Source organism: Symphodus melops (genome assembly GCF_947650265.1).
Source record: "Symphodus melops genome assembly, chromosome: 6".
In the NCBI taxonomy this organism is placed as follows: Eukaryota; Metazoa; Chordata; class Actinopteri; order Labriformes; family Labridae; genus Symphodus; species Symphodus melops.
This window is the reverse complement of record NC_136696.1, coordinates 16,348,596-16,357,469: the sequence shown is the minus strand read 5'-3', so window position 1 is coordinate 16,357,469 and position 8,874 is coordinate 16,348,596. Positions and strand designations below refer to the sequence as shown.

The 8,874-nt window shown below is 40.6% G+C and overlaps 1 long non-coding RNA gene across 1 annotated transcript in view; it reads left to right on the top strand.

The window, feature by feature from the left end:
- Positions 1-2,432: 2,432 nt before the first annotated feature.
- Positions 2,433-8,874, top strand: part of LOC306826094 — a 35,208-nt gene continuing 28,766 nt past the window's right edge. Inside the window, exon 1 of the long non-coding RNA XR_013779365.1 lies at positions 2,433-2,554. This is a non-coding gene — a long non-coding RNA (uncharacterized lncRNA). The remainder of the gene's footprint in view (positions 2,555-8,874) is intronic.

The window sequence follows — 8,874 nt, the reverse complement described above, 5'->3', positions numbered from 1 at the left end:
TGTCAATGCGTGGAGGAGACTGGAGGATGAAACACACCATTAAGACCAATTTAGAGTGTTGCTCTAAATTTCAGCAGGACTGATCGATCCTGACAGGAGGGCATCGTACCGCCTGCCAGATCACTTAAACCACTGCCCCTTGTCTCACGTTGCTTAATGTCATGTCATTGGCTATCATTCCCCATCCAACATTGAGCTGCTGGATTTCATTTCAATTACTACTTGTAGGATTACCTTTTATTTTTTACACATCAGTAATCAATGGGGATTTTGATAATAATGTCATAATGCGATCTCAGCACTGCATTCTCTCCCTTTTTCCCTCTTTTCTTAATCCAGAGTGAAATCCTCTGAGACCAGCTGTCCTGTTGGTTTATTGATTTTTCTCCCTTTGCTCTGTGAACATCGGACAGAAACTTCACAACCAAGGTACAGAAACGAGACTGTACCGTACACAGGGGCTTAACTGTCAGACAGGTAGTTTAAATGATAATAACATCAAGAGATAATGAATCCACTTATTTATAGAACTCTTTTTGTACATAAATGCTGCTCTGTATGCTTCATAGAATTAAAAAGGACCGTTTTCGCCAAATCTGACAAAAATGATGAAACATAAGAGCTTAACCAATTCTTAACTATTTAGGTTAAGAAAATAAAAACGGGTGTAACAAGGAAACAGATCAGACAATTCCTGCACCATTTGCTTATAGGAAAGCACATACATACAAAGAAAGAGCTGCATTATTATTGCAGCTCTTTCTTTCTGTGCCTGCGCTGACATTTTATATGCCGTCTATTTATTAGTTTGGATGTTCATTTCAGCAGCTCAGGTTAAGTATCTTGCTCAGTGTCTGACTGGAGATATTGAACCTGCAGCCCTCTTGTACCAAGTTCAGTTCCCTAACCACAACCAGTTTGCCCCTTTGAAGGATGAGGTCTCTGCCAGAGTGCTGCTATGTATACCACACAGGCAGTGATCTATTCTGTGTCTCATATCATGTTGCTCCATGTCACTGACTGATGTTACCTGCGTCCCCCCGTGATGATTAGATCCATGACTGCGCCTACAGTTCCCTTATAAAATCACTTCCTTTCTTTTAACCCTCGAGACGCCACGTCCTCTATCCGAGAGAAATGAGCGAGCAGGGGAACGAGTGACGGAGGAAGAATGAGTGAAGTTATTTTAAAGGATGATATTGCTTCATTGTGTGCTGTCAGTCCCGGCTTGACAAATGTTCTTCATCTGAGTTGGTGACATGCTGCACTGTATAAACTGGTTATGAGCTGGAATATAAGTTATGTAAGTCACAATGCTTTGAGACACCTGCTAAGCACATTCATATGTAATGAAACATAATGTAATGAAAATAATGGAGGCAATATGGAAGATTTATTCCCCATTGTAAGCATCCGTACTCTGCTTTATTGCAACCCTCCACCTGCGTCCTGGAAACACGAGCAGTCTGAAAACAGAACGGAGTCTTTAGCTGCAAACACTTGTATCCATGTCGTCAACACTCTGGCACACTTAAAAAAGAAAAGTAAACTATCTCTTCACTTGTCTTTTAATTAGCCTCATAACTCGAATGTACAAAAAACAATACAGAAAGCATATATACTGTAGTTGTTTCTCCAGCACCATATGGAGTGATTATTTTCTGTGAGTTATGCTAAAAATGCAGATTTTTGCAGCTTCAAAATTAAGGACACACTTCGAAAGAGGGAACCGATTTAGAATAAAATAATGAATGCTGTAAGAAAAAGTATTGTTTTTAAAATGTGAGAGGATTTTGATAGTGTGTTTTTTTGTTGTTGTTTTTCTTTTAGATATGAATTGACAGCTTAAAAAGTGGTGTATGAACAGGAAAGCCTATTGTACCTTTTTAATGATTTTCCTGGTGCATATCTTCGGGGGCTTGTCTGTGCCACCAGCTGAGGCGTTAATACAAATATAGCAGATCATTTGTGAACTAACCTGTTTTTAAGTGGCTTTCTGGAAAAGTGTGACAGGCAGATGGGGAAACATGGTTGAAGTAATTAGGCATTTGCTGTTGGTGAACCATCTTGAGAATTCTGATTTCCAGGTAATAGAACTTTTAGATCAAAGGATTACGACGTTGGTCTGTTTTCACGACATAATTGATTAATTAATTTATTTGCAGATGTTGTAAAATGATGGCAACAAGAAATTCTAGCAAAAGAACATCTCTTTAAATATTCTCATTAGCTTTATCTGTTTTCTTTTTATAAAATAAATAGTAGGGCAATTGATAAAGTCTTAGCTCCACCTTCACCGCCTCTCCATTTTGTAATCACAGGCAGTTTGGCAGCACAACGTAATTAGTTTGCACGCCAGATTTCCCATGAGTCCCAACCTAGCTCAAAGCCAATCCCTTCCTCATCAGCAGCCCAGAGACTAAACACCTACTTTATCTGGTTCCCCCAAGGCTGTCCATCCACGGGGAGTCAGGGTGCCCTCGAAAACATTGCCAATGAGGGCTCCAACGCCTCGGGCTGATATGGGTGAAACTTCAGATGGCAGATGGCACGGGTAAGGGAAAACGACCATATCTTTAAGATAGAACTGCCAAACAAAAGTGGAACATCATATCCCGGAGCCTTCGTCCCAGGGCTCAGATTAAAGCATGAAATATGTGTTTAGAGTAGCCACAAATGTCTTCATTTCAAAACATGTCAGTGATCAAAGTGTCTGATGTGTGGAGGCATGCTGCAGGGGATTTTCATGTTTTCACCAGTTGACAATAACTGAGGAAATGTTTCACAGCTTGTTCAAATGTCACCATTGATAAAAAGGACCGCGGATGTTGAGTGTCATTTGTAACAGCAGCGATCTGCTGTGGAATATAGTTCTTTTACTTTACATCATGTGCACATAAAACATGATCTGTATGTCTTTTTTTATCTTTGTGACTGGCTACTTTATTTTCAAGAAACTGTGAAGGCCACTCTGTTTTCTGTCTCATCAAGTTCCCTCTTAACTGTTGTATTTGTAGACGTGCATACATCTGAATTACCTCTGCCAGTCAACAGCAAGAAGTGATCGGGCAGTTTTCAATACCACCAGGCCCATCTGGGAGAAGGACCCTTTTCATACTTGGCTGCTTGTCGCCTCACCATAATGGGCACGCTGAACGAGCTCTGAAGCAATAGCCAATTAAATGCCTTGAAGGGGATGCCTCGAGGCCCCGCATGAAAGGCTTCAGGTGTGAAATGCTTGTTTTTCAAGAGTGCTGCAAATGTTGGCTGCTTTCAAGTTTGCTATTGCCCTGCTGGCTTCCCCTTGCAGCCCACCCCGGCAGCCCTTCTCATGTGGAGGAGGGTAGAGGCTAGAGGTGATGGGCAAGAGAAGACCACTTAAGTACAATTTTCTATTCAGTGTTCCAAACCTGTGCACTCTCATGTTTTTCACCGCTGCCTCGTAACAGCTCGCAGAGTTTCAGATGATGCAGACAATAGCTTTTTAGCGCACAATGGAGAGAAGAGGAGAAGCTGGAGGGCAGACGGGGGGAAACATGGATGAGACAGAAAGTCTGAGCGTGAATCCAAACCAGAGGCTGCGGTGGCCGGGTGACGGCGGGGGTTGTCTGGGAGGGGGCTTAAAAGGAGATGGATTGTTTGCTAATTGTGAGCATTTCTGACCAGAACATGACAGGTTCAATGACTACTTTAATGCGTTATTGAATACAACAGAAGCTTCAAATGCAATTGTGAGAGAAGCTTCTGTTTTAGAGATTTGTTTTCAGCTCCTCCACATGAGGGAAAATGTTCATTCATAGTTCAAGTGTAAGAACAGGCTGCTACATCTCAGTGCAATAATGGCTGTTAGAGCCAACATCCATATCGAAAGTGTTATATCGAAGTGTTTCATTTCTACTCTCCATTCTTCCAACATAGAAGTTGAGAAACATTCTTAGATCATTGAGGGGGAACATTAAAAGGTGCCTGCGGGGACTAAAAGGGAATAAATCCAGGGGGTATTAATCTTATTAGGGTCATACATCACCATGTTGTCAGGTGAAGAGACAAATGAATGGGTGCCTGTTTATCTGAGCTAAGCTATGTGGTTTACCTAGCCATCGCTCAGGGCACATATTGCCACTAATAAATTGGTTAAGTCTGAGCAGAGTGATTGTAATGAAGTTAAGGGGCCGGCTCGTCTGAGCTCTCGCTACTGCAGCCAGCCGTTCTCGCATCCCCCTTTTTATCTGTCCAGAGAGGGAGAGGCCTTTCGATAAGATGAGGAGAGGAGAAATCAAAATAAATGGAGTCCATTAAAAGCAGCAATGCATCAACTGCTTGATAAAGTGATTAATAAACAGGCTGGGATTGTGATTGATTAAAGCATTTAATCAAACTGTTAAAAAGCACTATTGGCAATGGTGCATAAATGCCCTGCGTGTTTAAAATGTATAAAGCTCTATTTAACCACTGTTTATTTCCTTTCAATGACACCTCTATGCTGATCTAAAACATCTACAATATTCTATTTTAGCTATAAAAAAAAAATCCTTTTTTAAATTTTTTAACGTTTTTAATCAAAATGTACAGTCACTCTGGAATCTTTGCACATGCCCCCGATTTAACCAAAAGAGCAATCATTGACTTTACAACATGGAGCCATTAGAGAGGTTTTAAATGTGCTCACATATACAGTACTTGCATAAGGCTTCCAAACACTTAGTAATCAATGACTAAAATTACTTGCAAATTCTAAGGTGGAGACTGAGTGGGCAGTGACAGGCTGGTAACAGCTTCTGTGGGATTTAAATGTCATTCAAATTCGCTAATGCAAAGAGAAATACATAGAGCAGATTGACACATTGAGCTTAGAAAAGTTCAACCCTGATGTATAGCACATTAAGATGGGAAATTACAGATGTTGTAATTATCAGCAATGAGCAACCTCATGTGCTTAAAGGTGTTGGGTTAAAGTACTTGTACTTTGCTTTTAAGATGTCGAGCACAAGAAAAAAAACGAGATTGGCATGTATCTGCAAATGGCATGCTTTTATTGAAATGAACGGGGTAAATTGGGAGAAAGTAATGTGGAGAATAATTTTCAAAGTGAGAAGAAATGTACGTTTTATTTATTCACCTTCAGAAACTGCACAGGGTGTGTTATTTTACAGGTTATTCCCATCAGTACTCATTTTGAATATACTTCTAGATATATGTATGGTTTCTGACCGAAGCAGGCATTATAGTTGGAAAATGTTAATACACAAATAAACTGAACAATGGTAGAACAATTTACGTAGACTTCATGTTGTCTTTCTCATCTTTAAGTTCCGTGAGAGGTTTTTCAATTATGGCCTATCAGTAAAACGACACTGTGACTGAGGTAACATGCCTGAGTATGCTACAATGGCCTGAAGAAGATGTGCTGAAATCATGCACACAAAGCTTCCAGTACCAAACATCTGCCATTTGCCATTGACTGTCTCTTAAGGTAAATGCATTTCTTAAATGGGGTGGAACTCTTGCACAAGCCGATTGGGCTTCATGCCCTCCTTGCACCGTTTTTTGTAATGTGTGATAAATAAATACACTAAACTAAATTTGTACATAACCATAAAAAAAAAAGACACATTTGAGGATTTTCATTTTTTCCTTTAAAAAAAACGTGTTTTATGAGGGTGCAGGTAGCCTTAGTGGTTAGTGTGCTCGTCCCATGTGAGAAGGCTGTGGTCCATCAAGCGGACGGCTCAGTTCAAAGCTGACCTGTGGATTCTTTCCAGCATTGTGATTCCACACTGTCTCTCCCTGATTCGGACTCTATCCAATGTCCAGTCTATAAATAAAGGCATACAAAGTCACTAAATAAACCTTACATTAAATAAAAGGATAAATAAATACCACCTTTATGTGACAGCAGTAATCACCTCTCAGAAAATGTTGTCTGACAAATATCAAATGAGCTTATTGATCAAGGCCCCACATGAAAGAGCGAAACAGTTATTTAGTTCTATTGTAAAATAAAATGTTGGCCATCAGTTTTTTTTTAAATAATTTTTTCTCTTCCCCCTTATTACATTATATTCATTTTCCTTCTTTATTGATCCATGCTGTGCTAAACAATTGAGCAAAGCCAGGGACGTGCTTCTGCTGCTACAGGGTATTGTGGAAGTCCATTGCCTGCTACAGTTTAGATGTCATTATTGAATGGGCATTCCTATATATCTTTAACCTGAAGCATTACAAGCCAGACATCCGAGTAACCCACAATGCCGTGTATTGTGTAAATGATTGCGTGTGTTTCTATCCTTTTATCTCAAAATGGCAAGAAACATTTCTAATAGACTTAATTTGTGTTTTTAGAGTAATAATCGTTTGACACTCAGTTGAAATGACCAGATACAGTGCATGCTATTTAATCTGACGTCTCGCACAAATGAATAGAATTCACATGAATGACACATGAATGACTTGTTAATTATGCAAATGGAGTGCTGCAGGAACCTGGTAAGTTGCAGGAACTCTGTCATCTCAAAGGGTATGGGGAGTGTGATAATGTAGCGGCCTGGCACGGCTCTCTTGATGTAATGACAGGTCAATTTGACTGGCTTTATGCTCCGCACCCCGGTTCCTTTCTTTGGCTCTGCTGTGGCTGCCCCCGCCGCCTCCCCCACCCTTCTTTCTCGTGTCCCTTGGACTTTGATTTCTCCTTTGTTCCATTGGCTCCTCTACTGACACTTTCCAAGAATAAGAGATGCCACACAACCATGACCCTTTCACACCAAACCGATGACCTCTGTCTCTTCCATGCATGACCCCTCACCTAGGAGTTGACAGCTTGATTAATTGAAGAATGTTATGATTTATGAGTATCTTCTCAGCGTGATTAACAAGGCAACAGGTGGCACAACCAAACAGCTAGCTCCAACATTTCTAAGAGAAGAGAAAACAATGAGGGATTATATTTAGAAACCTTGTTTTGTTCCAAAACGGACTGTCAAATTGGTTAAGCCATATATCATTTTGACTGTTTTGTCTACCACTGCAGTTTGGATATCTTCACAGGAAGGATTCTTTTGTGTCTAACTTGTCAGACTCACAGCAACTTGCCACATCCCAACAATGTAGTTAAGTTGAAAGCTTGTCTTCTGATTATCAACTCACTCAAGGTTTGGTCCAAGGTTTGCTTTGTCCTGTAAAGAGAAAAAGGCCTGGAAACCCTGCAGAAAAACATGGTAGGTTTTCCATTTATTTATGGTAAGATTTATGGTAAGATTGTTTCAAGATAAGGTCCCCACTCTAAAAGTATCTTACTCCCTGTGGTTACTGATGACAGTGTGTTAATGATTGACTCTACACAGCATTGAATGCCATTTAGAGAGTGTGTGTGTAAGAGGAAATGGTGTCAGTGGTGACACAGGGCCACGTCCAATTGTCTACCCAAAGCTTTCCGAGTTAACTCACCTGACAGCTTCCTAGATAAGGCCGTCTCTTAGTTCAGACACTTAACTTCGTAATGGAACTTGGTGGTCCAACTCAGGTGACAAGGGGATAGGGGGGCTGAAGAGGTCATGTGAGACCTTCTCATTGACTCGATCTGTCACATCTAGAAGGACTATAGAAGAAGTATGGCAGCCTCTTGACACAGTGTCACAAGGAGACTGTCCAGCTGAGCCGAAGCGCATGGTGAGATGCGGCCCTTTCTTTTGACATGGGTTCATTCTGACCTTAGCATCAGGCTTTGACAACTGATGGATGACTGATACTGCTGTTTCAGCTACGTCAGCAAAGAAAAAGTCTGGGACTCTCTGAGATAGTGTTCCCCCGACACTTGGTGGCCTGTTGCACAATAAAAGGTGGTTGGCTATAGTTTATCAGTTTGTAAAGGCAATGTGAGACTAGCTGTCTTACAATTCTAAAATCAGTTCAGATATGTCCAACTTCAATTTTTTAAATATTTTCCTACTTGCTATTTAACCTACTTATTAGTTGAGGGGTGGTTCAGATACTGATACCAGTATTAGTATGCCTTTTAAATGTTGCATAAAATGTTGGAGCCGGAATTGGCAAGTATGTTCAATGTCCTGATCCAATGTCATTAATTATTGTCAACTCGAAAAAATCAACTTGTTTTTCTTCCTAAAAACACTAGCTTACACATCAGTGATATTCATTATAGCTGTCAGAAACACTTTTTGTTGTTGCACAGTTCTGGTGGACAGTGTAAGGTTAGTTGAAGCTATCAAAATGTCAGCAATCAGTATTTCCTATGAAACATTTAAAGAATGTATTTTTTTCATTGAGAGTTAAGATCATGAAACAGGTAAAAAAAAAACACACTAATAAAAAACACTTGTTCAATGATTTGGTTTCCTTTTTTTCTTTTTTTATCCGTTGGTATCAGACTAATTAGTGGGTGTTCGCTAATATTAAGTATGTATGGAAGCTGGTGTTGGAAGGTCCGGGTTCACAGCCGACCTGTGGCTCCTTTCCCGCATGTCACCACTCTCTCTGTCCTTGATTTCCAACTCTGTCCTATCTCTCTAAAGAGCCCAAGAATTAAGCCTTGAAAAAAAAGAAAGAAAAAAGAACACCTGTGCAATGTGAAGTTGCTAAGGCAAGTGGGTCGGGGCTAGGTAAAGAAATGTCTGTGTTGTGTTTACAGAGAGTTGCCATCAATGAAAAATTAATTATCTGAGAGTCAGCAAAGGTTAATTTTGGTCCAAAACCTTTCGATCTAGAGGAGCTGACCCCGGCAGTGCTGCTCGTCGCACTTGTGCGTGGCTGAGGTGACACATGCAATGACCTGTGACACGGGCAGTGACAGCAGAGTAAACTGGGCTGTGCTCCCCTGTCTCAGAGCGCCTGGAGAGCTTGGAGAGCGCTCCCAGCTGA